The sequence below is a fragment of the Somniosus microcephalus genome, chromosome 3 (genome assembly GCF_052327205.1).
Source record: "Somniosus microcephalus isolate GS21.2 chromosome 3, FLI_Smic_1.0, whole genome shotgun sequence".
In the NCBI taxonomy this organism is placed as follows: Eukaryota; Metazoa; Chordata; class Chondrichthyes; order Squaliformes; family Somniosidae; genus Somniosus; species Somniosus microcephalus.
This window is the reverse complement of record NC_140989.1, coordinates 262,192,494-262,211,603: the sequence shown is the minus strand read 5'-3', so window position 1 is coordinate 262,211,603 and position 19,110 is coordinate 262,192,494. Positions and strand designations below refer to the sequence as shown.

The following is a 19,110-nucleotide window of genomic DNA, read 5'->3' as shown; positions in this document are numbered from 1 at the left end:
TGTCGTTTTCTCCTGTTACAAGGATGTCGTCTAGGTAGCATTGAGTCCCCGGAATCCCTTGGAGGACTTGCTCCATAGCTCTTTGCCAGATAGCTGGAGCTGATGCTATTCCGAAAACCAGTCGATTGTACTGGTACAGGCCTTTGTGTGTGTTTATCATGAGATACTTTTTAGAGGCCTCTTCAACTTCCATCTGTAGATATGCCTGTGCCAAGTCAATTTTGGTGAAACGTTTCCCTCCGGATAGTGAGGCGAAAATATCTTCTATCCTCGGAAGAGGATACTGTACCGTGTGAAGGACCGGGTTTACAGTCACCTTGAAGTCTCCACAGATGCGAATTTTTCTCTGTTCTTCAGATTTATCATTATTCAATGTTTTCTTCATGACCGGGACGATGGGTGTTGCCCACTCACTCCAATCTATCTTGGATAATACACCTGCCTTTTCCAAATTCTCCAGCTCTGCCTCGACTGCTGGACGAATTGTGTATGGCACCGGCCTTGCCTTAAAAAACTTGGGAATTGCCGCATCTTTCACTTTTATTGAGGCGGTGATGCCTTTCAAGGTTCCTAGTTCCTGTTGAAACACTTCCTTGGCGTTGGCCAAGATGTCTTTTAATCGTTCAGGTATGACGTCATCATCATTTTTTTTCTTACTGGTCACCGTCAGTGCCTGAATGGAGTGCCAGTCTAAACGTATCTTCCTGATCCATTCACGTCCCAACAGCGGTGGACCACCATCTTGCAGAATGTATAAATACAACTTCTGTATTTCCTTGCCGTTGTATACAACAGGCACCTTTATTTTCCCTTTTGGGTATACTTTCTGCCCCGTATATGTTTTCAAGATAATGGATGTGTCTTTCAAAGGTATATGCGGAAATAGCCGCTCGTAATCCCGTCGACTTATGACGGTTAGGGCTGATCCTGTATCTAGCTCCATTTTAACTGGGGACCCCGCTATCGTGAGGGTAACCCAAATGGTCTGGTAATCTTCTTTGGCAATCACATTATGTAATTTGAGAGAGCTTAGTCTCTTGTTTCCGGAGTCGCTATTGCTCTTCTGGTCTTTGGAGCTACTGTCCGTCATCATTTGTACCTTTCTGTACTTTTCCTTATTGATTTTTTTTCTGTCAGTGGATTTTGTGTTTCCAGATCGGCATACACGTGTAATGTGTCCCATCTTTCCGCATTGCCTGCATGCTTTGTCCTTGAACCAGCAGTCCCTCTGGTCATGGGTGGATCTGCCGCAGCGATAACATCTCGCGAAACCCCGTGTCATTTCATGGGTGCCGAAGTCCTGTGGCTTTTGCTGTATCTCTGCAGCTCCACTTGCTGCTGCTTCTTATGATACAGCCACACTGAAAGCCTTGTCCAGTATCAAATCTTTCTCAGAAAGTAGCTTTTTGTGTGTTCCTTCACTTAGGAGACCGCAGGCGAATTTGTCTTGTAGAGAATCTGCTAGTCCTGTCCCGAATTGGCAGTGTAGGGTATCAACAATCTCCTTAAAATTCTTGTCCATCGGTTTGGCTGGAGTGATTAAGTTTCGTAACAGCCCGTATGTCCTTGCGCCCATTAGATTTAGAAGTACCGATGCCTTATCTTTTATTTCATTCGCTGTGCAATATTTCTCCACTCTTTCCACGTGGTCCAATTCTCTACATTACTATCGAAAGCAGTAATATTGCCAGTCTTACGCATCCTGGAAAAAAAATGGCGCCTCCCGCGCTTTCCTTTCTTCCCCGCAGAAAAAAAAATGGCGCCTCCCGCGCTTTCCCGCCGCTGCTGTCCTCCGCGGTTTTTTTTTTTTTTTTTATAAACACAGGTATTTTTAATAGGTGGAGACTCGTTCCCGCCGGACTCTCTGGGACTTTTCCCTCCCTCTGCTTGGTCTGAATGCCGGCCTGCTTTGCAGCGCCGGCCGTCTCCAGAGTGCTCCACCCTCCGTCTGTTTACCTCCGCCTTCGCTGCTCGGCCCCGCTGCAGAGGCAGCCGATCGAGCCCCAGCCCGCCGCCCAGGAAGGATTATTGCAGTACCTGCCACTAGCTCGGCTAGCTGGTGAAACCACAGCTTTTCCCTTTCTTTCTTGTTTTTCTTCGACTTTCGTCTGAAGAATCGATCTCCTTGAGGTGCTGCCGAATTGCAGGCAAGTCCGTTTCCAATTCGTCGCCACTGTTGTATCCGTGTGTTAATGAAGACACGGAATGCAGGAGTTGGTTTACAGGTGTTTACTGAACAAGGTCTGGAGGTGAACTAACAGATACAAGACAATATGCAGGCTTATATAGCCCGAGTGGCCATTACCGGCATTACAGTACACAGGGGGCTCTTAAAGGCACATACACCACAACTACCATATCACACAGCTTGTAGCAAAACCAGGTTGCCAAGAGAATTCAGCTACAGTTGAGGAAAGGAAGTACTGTAGCACCACCACATAGTATATAGTAAAAATAAAACTCAATTATCTGTTTAAAACAGACATTGAATGGTGTTCATACTGTATCATTTGTTACCTTATACATTGTGCTTTAATGTTTTTTTGAAGTACACCCATCTAAAAATTGTTATACAAGAAAGTCTGAGAGTTAAATCTCCTTTCGGCAAGGCAGGTACAACAGAAAAAGAAACGTCACATTACAAGGTGTAATGGTGTTTTTGTCATCTGGTTTTCCCAACTATCGTAGCAAGTGAGCAATTGAAAATCACACGATGAAATTTGGTTCCCGATTACAAGCTGCCCAGGACCACGCCAAAATCCCAGTATATTAATTATCAGAATGCCCCTGGTGTCTATGAAGCTGAACAGCCTCCACAATTTAAAGCACTGCACATACATCAGTTCAGTAGACTTCATCCAAGGGTACGTCGAGAAATAGCTAGCCAAGATCGATCACGCCCTCATCCCCATCTTTAGGGAATCATTAGAAACAAGGATTAGAAAGCAGCTGGCTTAACAGCAATCTTTAAAAAGGGGCAAGGGACAACCGAGGAAACAACAGAACAGTGAGTTGTTGTGGGTTGAGATAACTGGGGTTCGACAGGAACGGGACAACAAAGAGGCTCATCAAAAACTCTACTCTTGAATGCTCAGTTATTGATATCATCCCATCACCAAACTTCCTTTCCATCCAAGGACACAACGTATGGTTGCATCCCAGTTCCGTGCCCATATTTCTCGCAACTCTGCTAAAATCTCTCCAATCCAGTTTCCAACCATTCCGTAACACTGAAGCATCCCTCAGAGACACAAACAACATTCAATGTGACTGTGACCGTGGTACATTATCCCTCTTAGTCCACCTTGACCTCACTGCAACTTTGGCTGACCACACCATTCTCCTCCAATGCCTTGCCTCCGTTATCCATCTCAACGCGGCTGCCCTTCCTCAATTCTATTCTTACCTATTCAATCAAGGCCAGACTATCTCGAGCATCTCTTCCCATGCTCGCACCCCTCATCACCTCTACAGCCGACCAAACCTCCAACTTTGGCCCTCCTATCTTCCTCATCTATACAATGACATCATCCACAGACACCGGGTCCACTTATCCAATGGTGGTCAAGAAAGCCATTGCATTGTTATACCAAAATAATGCACCATAAAATGGTGGAATGGAGCATCACATTTGTAGTTTCCCATAATTCAAATTCCTGATCTTATCCAGGCAATTAAGAGAAAATGGTGAAAATATAAGATGCAAGTCCTATGTATTTAATTATCTCCATAAGAGGAAAATATATTTAATGTAAAAGTGGAGAGAAAAATATTTTAAAAGATTATTGTAGCATTTCATCCAATAATTCTGTAACTGCATGTATATTTAATTTCTGAACACCTTGGGGGAGAAATTCGGTATCGCCCCGTTTGGAGCGCAATTATCGGCCGGGCGCAAATTATCGCCGCCGACTGCAAACTTGGCCTCTATCGCCCCTGGAGGTGATTTGAGCGCTAAAATCAGGCGCTACACATCTCTCTTAAGGTGCCAATGCCGAAGAGTGAAGCGCTATCTCAGAGCGCTGGCAAAGCTCATGTGATGTCAGTTAGCAATGGAACACAGATCCACTGGCGCCGGCCAGTTCTTAAAGGGGAGGGTCGATCTTGCTCTCCAGCCACACCCTGCTCATTGTAGCCTTGAATCTCAGCCTGGAGAGACCTGTACATCAAATCTGCTGGAAAGAACAATGGAGAGGCCCAGGAAAAGAGCTCAGAATGCAGCCCCCATAGTCTCTTCAAAATCGATGCAATGAAGGTCAAATCAAAATGAACCTGCAAAGTGCTGCTCAGTACCCAAAACTCCTTCACACAGCGTTGAATCTCTCCAGAAGTGTCTCTCTCTCAGAATGCGTGGTGCAAAAGTGTTGCAGACAATAAAAGGCAGGAAGCGGCCGCCTTTAAATAGCGCTCCCCCAGTCCCTTCCCGATTGCAAAACGTCCCCTCAACCTCTCGTTGCTAGCGGCAGGCGGAGCCACTCAATATCCGGTCCGGGTCGCTACACGCTCGACTGACACCACGATCTGCGGGCACAGGAGGCCGTGGCGGTAGTGTTTAGCGCCGCCGCAAAATGTTTGGTCAATTTCGCAAGCAGCGCAAACGTCGTCGCGCCCAGGCGCTAGTTGCTTTGCGCCCCGTTAGCAGCCTCTTAGGGTATTAACAGGAGGTGCTAATCAACCGAATATTGCCCCCCCATGTCTTGCACTGCTCTATAAGGAGTGGCCTATAGAAGTGTGCACCTGTATTACCTTCTACAAAATATAAACATGCACCATTTCAAAGAAATACGCAGGCCATTTTCTATTGAGACATGTAGCATACCATCTTTGAAATGCACTCATCATTCCTGAATTATTGTCCAGAATGTGCTACAAAAGACAGTACAAAACTGGAGAGTGTGTAGATTTGGCTAAACATTATTTTACAAATCTATAAAAGGAACACCATTTCCTTGCAACAAATTCTGAATACATTGCAAGAAATTTCACTAATATGTGATTCAATTGCACAAGCCTGATTTGTGTTTCAAAGACATTCAGCAATTTAAAAGAGAAAAATATAAAATTCCGTTAACTTCCATCAAAGTTAGGGCAGTTTTCATAAAGCTCACAGGAAAGTCTTTATTTCTGGAGAGGAGTAAAGATTTATGTGGAAGATGACACGAGTGCAAAGGTATAAAGTAAAGAATTAGAATATAATACAGATTTGATTCTACTGCTACGTTATTCTTCTGTCTCTAGATCTAACCCGAATTTTGCTTCTGGTTTCCCTGTAGCCCGCTTCACTCCCCGTTGTATTCCTGGAGACCATCCTCAGATTTGCTACTCCCTCTTAAATCAACTCGTGTCTTCATGGGTCAGCCGCCTTTCCTTCCACACTCAAAGACACAAATGGAATTCGCTGTGACTGTGACTATGGTATATTATCCCTCCTAATCCACCTTGACCTCACTGTAACCTTGGTCATGACCACACCATTCCCTACCAATGCCTTTCCTCGGTTCTCCATCTCAATGTAGCTGCCCTTGCTTGGTTCCATTCTTACCTTTTCAATAAAGGTCAGAACATCTCTAGCTTCTCTTCCCATGCCCACGCCCCCTCATCACCTCTGGAGTTGGCAAAATTTCCAGCTTTGGCCCTCCGGTTTTCCTTAAATAATGTCGCTGGTGACATCATTCGCAGACATCGGGTTTGCTTGTCCAGCTCCCTTGCTTTTGTGCTGTTAAAGACTCTTGTGACACCCAGACTTCAAGGAGCCTCAGCTAAATACTGGGAAAAATGAAGCCATCATCTTCGGCCCCGGCCACAAACTCCACTCCCTCACCAGTAATTATCAACCTTCTTGGCCACTGTTTAAGCTTTAACCAGACTGATGTGGAAGTGTATTTTCTTATTATGAAGCACAGGCAACTCAGAATGAAGCCTGGAATTCCTGCAGGACCAGATTACAAAATGGCTTCCATAAAAAGATTAGCAGTTGTTTATAAGAAACGTTGGTTTTGCAGAATATGCAGTTCCCCATCAGATGGCCTCAGATGTTTTAGAACAAAGAAACCTTAGATGAACAAACAGTTAGCCCTCCCTTAATTCATTTAAGATAGCCAGGACATGGTAGGGTCCTTGAATCATAGATAGCCGGATGGGAGGCAGGACTCATGACTGTCGAGATTAGATAGTCTTATCTCAAGACATTCCTGTTGTGCTAACCTTTTTAATTATCCTCGACTACATGCCTGGTTTGTGTATTTGCTTCTATAAGCTAGTTATGATTCAATACCATGTTATGTGATATAGAAAGCTTGTTCGTTTTCAGTGTATAAATGTGTTACGTTTCTGATGCTTTTTTGAAGTGGTCAGCGTAGCCTTTGCCTACATGCCTGCTTTTCCCTTGTATACAAGAATTTACAAAGTCTGCCTTTGACGATACTTTGTGTTTAAAGAGTCTTACTCGGGAGTCGAGACTTCGACACTGATCATACCTCATGAGTCCTGGTTGACCCCAACCCAATGTTGCCCATCACCTATTTCTATCTCCATTTCCTGCCTCCACTCGTATCTCAGCCCATCTGCCACTGAAATCCTTATTTGTACATCTGTCACATCCAGGCTTCACTGATGCAACACTGAGCTTGCTGGCCTCCCATCCTCCCCCCTCCATAAACTGCTCCTCATCCAAAACTCTGCCACTCAAAATCCCACTCGCCCATTATCGCCATCCTCACTGACCTACATCAGCTTCCAATTCAGCAATATCTCAAATTTAAAATCCTTTTCCTTGCCTTAAAACTTCTTGTCCTACCCTACCTCCATAACCTCCTCCAGACCTACAATCCTTCCTGAACACTTCTGCTCCTGATTCCAGCCTCTAGGCCAGCCCCCTTCTCTTTGCTCCATTACTGGCAACCGTGCCTTCAGTCATCGAGGTCTTACTATGTGGAATTCCAACCCCAAGGCCCTCTATCTGTCTTGCCTCCTTTAAAGCACTCCTTAAAACCCAGCTTCTTGCCCAATCCTTAGATTACCCCTTGCTTGACTAGGCTTCTGTTTCTCAATACGCCTCTCTGAAACACCTTGGTGATACTGCTTTCATTTAAGGCACTATATAAATGCAAATTATTCTTGTAGCTATTTACATGCATATCCTTGTTCATTTAAAACATTAATAAAACAGGGAGGAATGAATTTCAAAGCAGTTAGCACATTCTAGGTTAATTGGACGATGGTACTGATAACTGACGACGTTGAAAAGTTGAGAAATTCAGTCCTCCGAGCCAGACAATCCAGCCAGTCCTTTCAATTATACATAATTTGCGTACAAATGAGATCATGTCAACATTATGCATTTAAGTGTACATCTGTTAAAACTGGAAACTGTTAAGTCTGTGTGTTATAGTGATAATTACTACACCGTGTGAAGCACCAGATTAACGGTGATTTTGAAGTCTCCACAGATGCGAACCTTCCCTGGATCTCCTGGCTTGTTGCTCGCAGGACGTTTCATAACGGGAACAATGGGCGTAGCCCACTCACTCCAATCTACCTTAGACAGTACACCTGAACGTTCTAGTGCTTCCAGTTCCGCTTCAACAGTAGGTCGTATTGCATAGGGTACCGGTCTGGCTTTAAAAAATTTTGGTTGTGCATATTCATCAATCTTGATGTTTGCCGTAATTCCTCTCAGTGTTCCCAGTCCCTGCTAGAACACCTCTTTAGCATCATCCAATATTCTGGACAATCGTTTAGGTTTGACATCTGTTTCCCCGGAATCTACCGTTAGTGCCTTCAAGGAGTGCCAGTCCATATTCATTTTCCTAATCCACTCCCGTCCTAGTAGTGGTGGACCTCCTTCAGGTAGCACATATAAGTCCATTACTTGGCTTTCTTCGCCCTTGTGGACCACTTCTACCTCTATTTTTCCGATGGGGTACACTCTTTGCCCCGTGTATGTTTTCAATATAATCTCCGTATCCTGTAGGGGAATATGTTGGAATAACCTTCTGTAATCTTTCTTATTCATGACCGTCAATGCCGATCCAGTGTCCAATTCCATTTTTACTTGGACTCCTGCTATCTGAAGAGTGACCCAAATTGTCTGGAGATCTGCATCCTTACCAACATTGTGTACTCTTAAGCTATCCAGTTCATTACTGCTAGCGTCTGAATCTGACTTCTGTTCGGTCAAACTGTTCTTTGTCACCTTGTGTACCTTTGCGTATTTTCCTTGCGGTGACTTTTTGTTGCTGGTCTTCTTTCCTGACCGGCATACTTTAGCTATGTGGCCAAGCCTGCCACACGTTCTGCATTCTTGGTTTTTAAACCAACACTGGTTCTGATCGTGCGTTGTCTTTCCACAACGATAACATTTGACAGAACTCAAACCCAATTTGTTTGTACCGAGTTCCGGTGACCGTAGCTGCATTACTGCCGTGCCTCTCGCTGCGGCTTCGTGTGCTGCTGCCATAGTGACCGCCTTCTCAAGCGTCAGCTCATTCTCCTCGAGCAGTCGCTTTTGTGTATCCTGTTTAAATAAACCACACACAAATTTATCTCGTAGTGCCTCTGTCAGTCCCGTTCCAAACTGACAATATTTTGCTAGCTTACGTAATTCCATCAAATATTCAGCATTGCTTTCATTCTGCAGCTGCCTTCTGTCGTAAAATTTAAATCGTTCCGCTAGCATCAGCGGCGTGGGGTTTAGATGATTTTTCAGGACAGTAACAATCTCATCGAACGTCTTATCCGCCGGTTCATCTGGTGATAACAGGTGTTTCAATTGCCCGTAGGTCTTCGCACCCATTAAATTTAATAATGTTAGTGCTTTATCTGCATCAGGAATTTTATTTGCCTTACAATAATTTTGTATGCGTTCTACATACATGGCCCAATCTTCGATGTCACTATCAAAGGTATTAATGTTCCCATGTTTAGGCATCGTTGCAATTTATTGTATTTTTATGTTATCCAAGGTGGCGGCTTCCCGCTCTTGTCGTCGTCCTCCGCCCACAAAATGGCGGTTTTCCCGCGCTTGGCGGTCTTCAACCGTCCCCCGACGCCGTCTCCGCTTCACCACGGCTCTCGTGCCTTCAGTTTCCCCAGACGCTGCGCCTTTTTGCCCGAATGCGGCCCTTATCTCCGGTCGCGATCGATGTCCCCGCGCTGCGCCTCTCGCTCGAAAGCGGCCCGGCCCTCATCTCCGGTCGCGATCGATCTCACCGCCCTTATTCCTCCGTCTTCCCAGCCCCGTCTGTACAGCCAACGCGGTTGACTTTCTGTCGCGTCGCTGCCCGGCTTACCCACCACCGAGGTAGAAAAGAAGAAAGCTGACAGTCGCTGATGGAGGCTTCGAGGTCAGGATGTCTTCTGCACTCCGGTTTCTCGATGCCTGCCGCTCGACGTGTCTTCCAGTAGGGTGATGAGGGTGGAAACCTCTCTTCGACGTCCTGTCTGTGGACAAAGCCGCCGTGGAAATAATTGCCGCAGGGTAAGAATCGGACTCGTCGCCACTGTTAAGTCTGTGTGTTATAGTGATAATTACTACACAGACTACAAGAGTAAATTCAACAGGTCTTTACTGGTTGGAGGTCGGGACTATACTGAATACAATATTAATACACAGTGCTTATATACCGGTGTGGTCACCACCGGTATTACGTATACAGCAGCCAGAGAAAGTAGTACATCTCTTAAGGTGGAACAGGCTTAAGTTCTCTTAAGGTGGAACACGTTACATACACCACAGAAACTGTGTACAAACTCTTGGTCCTCACTTACACTGACCAAACAACAGCCGGCTGTGCAGTAATAAAATGGTAGCAGGGTTGAGATTGTAGATTTTGTTTAGGAAATGCTACTCTTTGGAAAACTACCAAGGATTATTTTTGTAATCCAAAAAGAGTATCTATAATCCTTTTCTTTTCAGATCACAGTACAAATGGATGCTTTGAAATTTTGTTTTTAAATAGCTCTTTCATATCATGAACAAACACTGACCAAACTGACATGTCACTTACCTTTAGCTGTACACAATAATCTAAAACACCGGCTTTGTACAGTCTAGGAATTATAATATAAAATGTAACCTGGCAAGGAAGGCAGTAAAGGTACACAGATCGGAGACAAAAGGAGAGCCTTGCCTCATGATGACTGTACATAGAATTGGATCGTTGACATGCAATTGATGAAAAGGCAAAGAAAAGTTAAAGGGAAATACAGTGAAAGTAAATAAGATTTCTACTTGAACCATAAAAATGTTACAACAAATTAAACAAATCGGTTTTTCCATTTATAAAAAAAACTTCAAATGCTGGAAATCTGAAACAAAAACAGAAATGCTGAAATTACCATACTAAATGGCAAACATGTTTGAGGATGTACAGTGAGATACAATAGAACACTTTACTCCATGATTAAGGAACAATACTTACTCATAAGTGATCAAGTCAAAAGCAAGTTATAAAAAGGTCTCACCCAATTTAAAAGATATTTTGAAAACATTCTTACATGTCTATTCCTAACACAATTTAAATGCTAGAAGTTCTTGTCAACTAGATGTCAGTTTCTTACTCGAGGGGCAGCTGTTGACTTTGAGTAAACATAGCAATACCACAGTATTGACTGTGTAACAAGCATTTGTGGTATTTGAATAATAAGATGAAAGTCTATTTATAATCATAATCTGCAAATGTAAATGAAGCTTAATTAAAATACTATAGAATACATCTATCTACCTTTTAGCACAAATGTGCCCTTTAAATTTCAAGCTGTAGGAATTATAGTTCTAGTTAGTGAGAAGTATTTTCTAATTAAACAAATTTGTACATGCAAATAACAACTAAGAACTTTTTTGCCCTTATACCCTTCCAAATGCTGTATTAATCAAGTCATGGATTTGGGATTCTTCATGACAATATAGAAACATTGGTGTTACCAGTGCCGATTTTACTTCATTACAAAAGCAAAGCAAAAGGGAAGCTGACAAAACACAACAGCATCCATCAGAGCCAAAGGAATGTACAAGTGGGTGCCGTCAGTCACTTTCAAAACCGGTGGCTCAGCTTTCCTTCTCTGAACATAAAAGGTTTCTTCCGCTTTCTTGAATATTAGTCAGAAAATCAAAAGTCTCCAAATTGCTATTTGATCATATAATTTATTTCTTAAAAGGGTATCCTTGTTGTAACAGGTAAATTGTATTAAAATGTGACAATTGGTTTCCTTACTTTTGCACCTTACATGTCAGAATGTCACAATAGATATTTTTGGGAAGTTGCAAATCCACTGTTCATCATTAATTGCCTCCAATACCCGAGTAATATATTTACTTCAACTAAAACATAGCTGTTTTATTAACTGAACAACAGCTTTGCATCATAAAACTCCACGGTATATTTATACATCCAAAATTCTTAATCAGAAATGGTGCTGAAAAGAGACATCCATTAAAACCTGGTAGAATGACAGCTCCGAACAACTGCTCACTAAGCACATTTGTCGAGAAATAGGTACAAGTCACTGATACTTTTTAAATTCTCCCTTGGACTAACTAGGTGCAAGGAGTGGAGATGCCGGTGTTGGACTGGGGTGGACAAATGTAAGAAGTCACAACACCAGGTTATAGTCCAACAGCTTTATTTGAAATCACAAGCTTTCGGAGCGCTGCTCCTTCTTCAGGTGAAGTGGAGAAATGCATAAAGACACAGCTTATATAGTCAGAGAATCATGTCAGATGTTTACAGGTAACCTTTCCAACTGCCATTTATCGCACCTCGGCAGAGAGATAATCACAGCAGTCAAAGGTGTGAATGGTGTCCAAACAGGTCAGTCAGGGAAACATTACATCAAGGAACAATGAGGTGGGGTCACAAGGGGTCAAATATTGCAGATGCTGGGGTCTGTATGAAAAACAAAGAAACAGACAAAAAACATTTTTTTTGGCTGGAAATCACAGCAGGTCCGGCCGCATCTGTGTAGAGAGAACAAGCCAATGTCGTCTCGAGTCTGAATGATCCTGCGTCAGGTGGGGTTACATGTAGCGTGACATGAACCCAAGATCTCGGTTGAGGCCGTCCTCATGGGTGCGGAACTTGGCTATCAGTTTCTGCTCGACGATTTTGCATTGTCGTGTGTCTCGAAGGCCGCCTTGGAGAATGCTTACCCGAAGATCGGAGGCTGAATGTCCTTGACTGCTGAAGTGTTCCCCGACTGGGAGGGAACACTCCTGCCTGGTGATTGTTGCGCGGTGTCCGTTCATCCGTTGTCGCAGTGTCTGCATGGTCTCGCCGATGTACCATGCTCCGGGGCATCCTTTCCTGCAACGTATGAGGTAGACAACGTTGGCCGAGTCACATGAGTATGTACCATGTACCTGGTGGGTGGTGTCCTCACATGTGATGATGGTATCTGTGTTGCTGATCTGGCATGTCTTGCAGAGGTTGCTGTGGCAGGGTTGTTTGGTGTCATGGTCGCTGTTCTCCTGAAAGCTGGGTAATTTGCTGCGAACGATGGTCTGTTTGAGGTTAGGCGGCTGTTTGAAAGCGAGTAGTGGAGGCGTGGGGATGGCCTTAGCGAGGTGTTCGTCGTCATCGATGACATGTTGAAGGCTGCGAAGAACATGGCGTAGTTTCTCCGCTCCGGGGAAGTACTGGACGACGAAGGGTACTCTGTTGGTTGTGTCCCGTGTTTGTCTTCTGAGGAGGTCTATGCGATTTTTCGCTGTGGCCCGTCGGAACTGTCGATCGACGAGTCGAGCGTCATATCCCGTTCTTACAAGGGCGTCTTTCAGTGTCTGTAGGTGTCCATCGCGTTCCTCCTCGTCTGAGCAGATCCTGTGTATTCGCAGGGCTTGTCCATAGGGGATGGCTTCTTTAACGTGGTTAGGGTGGAAGCTGGAGAAGTGAAGCATCGTGAGGTTGTCCGTGGGCTTGCGGTAGAGTGAAGTGCTGAGGTGTCCGTCTTTGATGGAGATTCGTGTGTCCAGGAATGAGACTGATTCTGAGGAGTAGTCCATGGTGAGTTTGATGGTGGGATGGAACTTGTTGACGTTATCGTGTAGTCTTTTCAGTGATTCTTCGCCGTGGGTCCATAGGAAGAAAATGTCGTCGATGTATCTGGTGTATAGCGTTGGTTGGAGATCCTGTGCAGCGAAGAAGTCTTCCCCGATTCAAGGTACATGGTACATACTCATGTGACTAGGCCAACGTTGTCTACCTCATACGTTGCAGGAAAGGATGCCCCGGAGCATGGTACATCGGCGAGACCATGCAGACACTGCGACAACGGATGAACGGACACCGCGCAACAATCACCAGGCAGGAGTGTTCCCTCCCAGTCGGGGAACACTTCAGCAGTCAAGGACATTCAGCCTCCGATCTTCGGGTAAGCATTCTCCAAGGCGGCCTTCGAGACACACGACAACGCAAAATCGTCGAGCAGAAACTGATAGCCAAGTTCCGCACCCATGAGGACGGCCTCAACAGAGATCTTGGGTTCATGTCACGCTACATGTAACCCCACCTGACGCAGGATCATTCAGACTCGAGTCGACATTGGCTTGTTCTCTCTACACAGATGCGGCCGGACCTGCTGTGATTTCCAGCCAAAAAAAATGTTTTTTGTCTGTTTCTTTGTTTTTCATACAGACCCCAGCATCTGCAATATTTGACCCCTTGTGACCCCACCTCATTGTTCCTTGATGTAATGTTTCCCTGACTGACCTGTTTGGACACCATTCACACCTTTGACTGCTGTGATTATCTCTCTGCCGAGGTGCGATAAATGGCAGTTGGAAAGGTTACCTGTAAACATCTGACATGATTCTCTGACTATATAAGCTGTGTCTTTATGCATTTCTCCACTTCACCTGAAGAAGGAGCAGCGCTCCGAAAGCTTGTGATTTCAAATAAAGCTGTTGGACTATAACCTGGTGTTGTGTGACTTCTTACATAGGTGCAAGGAAACAAGGAACAACCCAGTGTGCTGACTCAAATAGATTCTGACCTGGTTACACTCGCACTGTGTTACTTGTGTTCAGACAATAGAAGCAGGATCCCCACTCAAACTCAACTCCACGTACCATCTACTCTCATCATTCCTTGTTCTACATTGGGCCCAGGTCTATCGCTATGAACCACAGCTGGAGCTAATTCTCCAACATTAATGCATTTACTCTAACCAACTGCTCTGCTTCCTCTTCCTGGAAAGCTTCCATGTACTATCATCCGGACTTATCTTTCATGTTACTTTCCATCCTGTTACCTTGTTGACAAAGCTCCTTGGTCTCAACAACGAGCAAATTTCTTAGTCCTCACCACCTTTCAGCAGACCGCAGCACCAATAGTACGCAACTAACAGCCATCCTTCCTCTGCACAACATTACAATGTATATTCTTTTGACACTGATAAATTTTTGTTGTATTAAAAGAGACATAAAAAAACACCATGAGGGTCAATTTTATAAATAGACCACTTCTGAAGTAACGAACCTAACTCCCTGAAGCACTATTTTTAAGTTCTCCAATAAATACTAAATTTCAATAATCAGCCATCACAGTTATCCTCCAAACATTAATTCCCCTGTTCTATTCACAGAAGCTGCATGAGCTGGCTTCCTGCCTGGCTTCACTTTCTACCACCTCCCACACCCAAATTGCCACAGCAACAACATGGCCCTCAATTTTAGGTCTCACCTTGGGCTCGTCAGTACTCCTCCAGCATCTTTGAGAACCTCATCCTTTTCCACCCCTTTCATTGTGTCTCCAGCATCTGCAGTTTTGTATTTTGTTAAATTTGAATCAGAATTAGTCTAAACAACACACTGCCAAGGCTGGAACCGGTAAAGGAACCTCCGGTGTCAAAAGACAGCTGCAGTATAAAACAGAACGGTCAACTGATAAAGATTGGACTAGAACACCTACTGTAGCTTACAATAATATTCTCTCCACACTGAAATTAAATATACTGGTTTCACATGAAACTTACTAATCCATTATTTATCATTTGATGTTATCTGATCCATCCAGTATGTTCAAGTTAATCATTCTCTTGCTCTGCAAACAGGAATTCGATATTGACACCATTAACACTGTGAATAACAATTAAATATAACTTTGTACCTTCAAGAACTCATTGCATTCTCCAGAGTTTCACTGCTTAGTTTACAAAACATTTCTAAATGCCCGAGTTACAACACAAACTAAAAGATTCACACTTACTGGAACAATAATGCAAGAGAAGCAGCAAAATCCATTTACACAAGTCTTCTGCCCACAAAGCTGAGCACTGCGCTTATGACAAATGACCTCTGAGTCACATCTTGATACTTCATATGTTAACTCTCAGGATTGAACTGAAACAGATCAAGTTACAATGTGTTCCATTAACAGCATTAGCACGCACCCTCACAACAGGTACTATACAGCCAAATTGGGCAAGATTGGTACCATTCTCAGGAAACAAAGATTGTTTTTTTTGCTACTCACAGTTAACATTTACTGATACAGTGCAGTCGGCAATTGGAAAGTACTTGGTGAGTTTATCTGCCCCACCATGGTCAAAATAACTCAGGTATCCATTCATAACTGAAGGCTCTTCAGATCAAAAGGCAATAAATTGAAAACAGCACTTTCTTATCCATCAAAAATCAGACTCAAAACATTTGCAACATTTGTTCCTCTGGAATGCCCAACATGTAGCATTTCTGGCTTCCTTCTGGTCCACACGGCATGATAAACTGCTGTTCACTTCACTACATTAAAAACCCAAAATATATTATAAACTGAGCTGATTTCAAGCACTAAAGGATAATTATTAGATCACCACCACAGTCTAACATCAAACCAAATTACATTTGGTCTCTTCAACAAGCGCTAAAGTTCCAAAGTAGAATTGGAATGATCAAAGACGGTGTTGTCGTACATAGAGGACGGCACGATAAAACAATTACGGCAATAACGATGAACGGTCTGTGTTAACACAGGGACAGAGTCTATGGAATAAAATTAAGATAACAGCAGAAGCAGAAGTTATGATCTTTACAGCATTTTAAACTTAGAATTGTTATATGATCAAACTTTCCAAACTCTCCAAAAACGACAACTGACTCATGTTCCTGCTGTTACCACTGAGGAATACATTCAGCTGTTTCGTTTGGGAATTTTTCCCATGCCAAATACAAATCCTTGGTGAGAGATGTCCTTTAAAGGGACATTTTCGTCAGGCACGCCCGATTCACGCAGTACGAAGTCTTGCATTTAAACAGAGGCCGTTTACAAGGCACCTAACTGGTGGAACCTGGCAAGCTCTTCTAAACTTCCTCATAACTGATTTGCTTGAAGGATATTAATTTCAAATTGTTCAAAAATAGTTAGTCAAAATTTACATTACCATTTTTAACAACAATAATCGGGCTTGTTAATTTACAAATAACTTCTGTCTTGCACAACATAAATATCTAACAATGTCACTTTAAGTAAAAATTCTTAATGCATCTTTCATCACATTTTCACAAAGGGTTCTGAACTGCAGCTGTCACACTCACAGCAGGCCCAGGATCTCAGGCTCGGGAAAGGGTATGCATGGTGCAAATCTCAATGCAGTACTGTAGCAATAACACTGAACAGAAGTTTTTGTATGCAAGAAGACAGAAATTCAAAACCAGCTTAATTTTGCCTGGGGCTACATAATGTACCAGGTTTGGCATAGCCCATGAAACACATAGACTAACTAAAGCTCAATTGGCAGGACTCTAGAATCAAGATATCAATTCGATCTGGCATGTGGCTCGGCCAAAGACATTTTTTGCACATTAGCTGTAACCACATTGGTGAAGGGTTCAGAGTGTAACCTGGCAGAACATGGTAATTCCAGTAGCTTCCAATAACTATTTTGCTTTCCAAAGAAAATAAGAGTACCATAGCACATTCTTTATTGGTGGAACAAATGCAAAATTAAATCAGTCACAAAACTCAAAATGACTAAATCAAAAAGGTTAATGCTGAAATCTAATAGTGTCACCTCAATATGGCAAAGGAGATCCTGTTAGTTTGAAACACTTACCCTTCTATTACTATGTTAATTTCCCCTGCATTATTTGTGATAGTGCCCAAGGTAAATTGTACTTTGTTACCATTTAGCGAATGGTGAAAATTCTAGGGGAGAACAGTTTTGGCAATCTGTACAATCTAGTCATCTAAATTGGTCTCATTTAGAAATCTGATAAAATAAAATGACCTTTTTACTGCACAATGCAAAAATGCAACAGGACTTTAAAGAACATGTACTTATTAAAGGGGTATTGCCACCATATTAATGAGTTCCAGGGAAACTCAGTTCCCAAGGCAGTATGCTCTGAAAACTGCTCAAAAGGCACCTAGCATGTGGCCACAACAAATGCACACTACTGCAGATACTATGGGGCATACTTTACTGTTCCTGGAGCTATCAGATTGCCTGGGCACAGTGTATACAGTAAAAAAACAACTTGCATTTATATAGCACCTTTACTATAGAAAAACATCCCAAAATGCTTCACAGAGGCATAATCAGACAAAAGTGGCCGATCCATAGTAAAAGATATTAGGGAGGGTGACCAAAGGTTTTGGCAAAGATACGGGTTTTAAGGAGGGTCTTAAAGGAGGAGCGGGAGGTGGACAGGCAGAAGGATTTTGGAGGGAATTCCAAAGCATGGGATCCAAGCGACTGAAGGCACGGCCGATGGTGGGGCTAAAGGCGGGATGCATATGAGACCAGAGTCAGAAGAACGCAGAGTTCTAGGGGTATGGTTGGACTGGAGGAGGGGCGAGGCAAAATTAAAGCATTCCTGTCGTTTTTCATATACCTTTGGCCACGTGAATAAAAATGTCAGCAGCTTTCCTCTAACATTTTCATACCTTATTAAACTGCTATAGAGCTTTTTTTGTTTGTGTGTGAGAGACTCATGATCAACAAATGCACCAGAAAAAAAACTTGTGCTTAAGATTTTAAAAATAACAGGCATGTGACATCAAAATCTACCACCTAATCTACCATAAAATCTATGAAAGTACAAAAACCTTTTAAAATTTCACATTGGCTGCAACCTCTGATTATATCTATGACGACTAGAAAACTGAAATGGTCAGAAAAATTCTACTGTGAAAGATGGATCCAGCTTTGGAATCATTCACAAGTCCAGAAGCAATGCAATAACTATAGCATTGCAGCTAAAGTCGAATCTCTACCGACATTCACCTGGAATTCACCTAGAGGGACAGCCTTTTGCTTGTTTAATCTAACTTACTTTACCTGACCGTTACAACTTCAATAAGTGACCCTGTGAAGCACCAAAACAGTTAAAAAGGGGATATTAAAAAATTACAGATTTATATTCGAGTGCTCAATAGTTACAATACTGAAATGCACAATATTAACTCATAGCTCATAATTCAGATTGTAATCTTGAATAACACACATTCATACATTTCTCCAACAGAGGATTTTCACCAATCGCAGAAAAGTCATCAGATAAAATGGGGCAAGGGGGTCCTGGCTGGATAGCCTCTTCCCTGATGTCTCGCCTCTACATCCAAACAAGTAATGTTGTCTCATCTTAGCTTGTTAGACATCCCTTCAATGCAGTCACAAGATATAAAGGAATTTAAAAGCCAGCTGCAGACAGAATCATGTCCTCATCCTAACGCAATATAAATGTTAAGATTTGTAGCTTTCTCCAAAGCACGAGGGAGCAGCCACCGCATTCAAACAAATACTGTATGATTTGTTCAGCTACATGGATGACTGGCAATGACTTTTGAATGTAACTGACAGTTATTCAAAGACAAGGAAGCCCTGACAACTGGTTTTGGGGTATTTAATGAGCTGAAGCTGTTCAACAAGCGGCGACCATGAGAGTCGGGGGAACTAGAACTTTCAGAAAGATAGGTTAGCTACAATAGTTGGAAAGACTATAGGAAGAAGTAATACTACATATACAACAATTAACTACAAAATTATAGCTTTGTATATAGATTGAAACCTTTTGTTTTTCTTTCGAGGAGTTAATTTCTGTAATATCTATTGTAAAAATATACACAATAAACATTTTCTTGTTCACCTACTGTTGATTAAATTAACTTTATAGTT

The 19,110-nt window shown here is 42.9% G+C and overlaps 1 protein-coding gene across 4 annotated transcripts in view; it reads right to left on the bottom strand.

Moving 5' to 3' along the window:
- nek7 (NIMA-related kinase 7) overlaps window positions 1-16,684 on the bottom strand; it is a 397,752-nt gene extending 381,068 nt beyond the window's left edge. Inside the window, exons 1-2 of one of the 4 annotated variants that reach the window (XM_085982407.1) lie at window positions 15,204-16,118; window positions 14,971-15,038 (exon numbers count right to left, since the gene is read on the bottom strand). The gene's annotated coding sequence lies outside the window, so the exon portion shown is untranslated. Of the gene's footprint in view, window positions 1-14,970; window positions 15,142-15,203; window positions 16,119-16,528 lie in introns of those variants that run through there. The other 3 variants (XM_085982411.1, XM_085982408.1, XM_085982409.1) reach the window with 3 other exon arrangements.
- Between the last annotated feature and the right edge of the window lie 2,426 nt (window positions 16,685-19,110).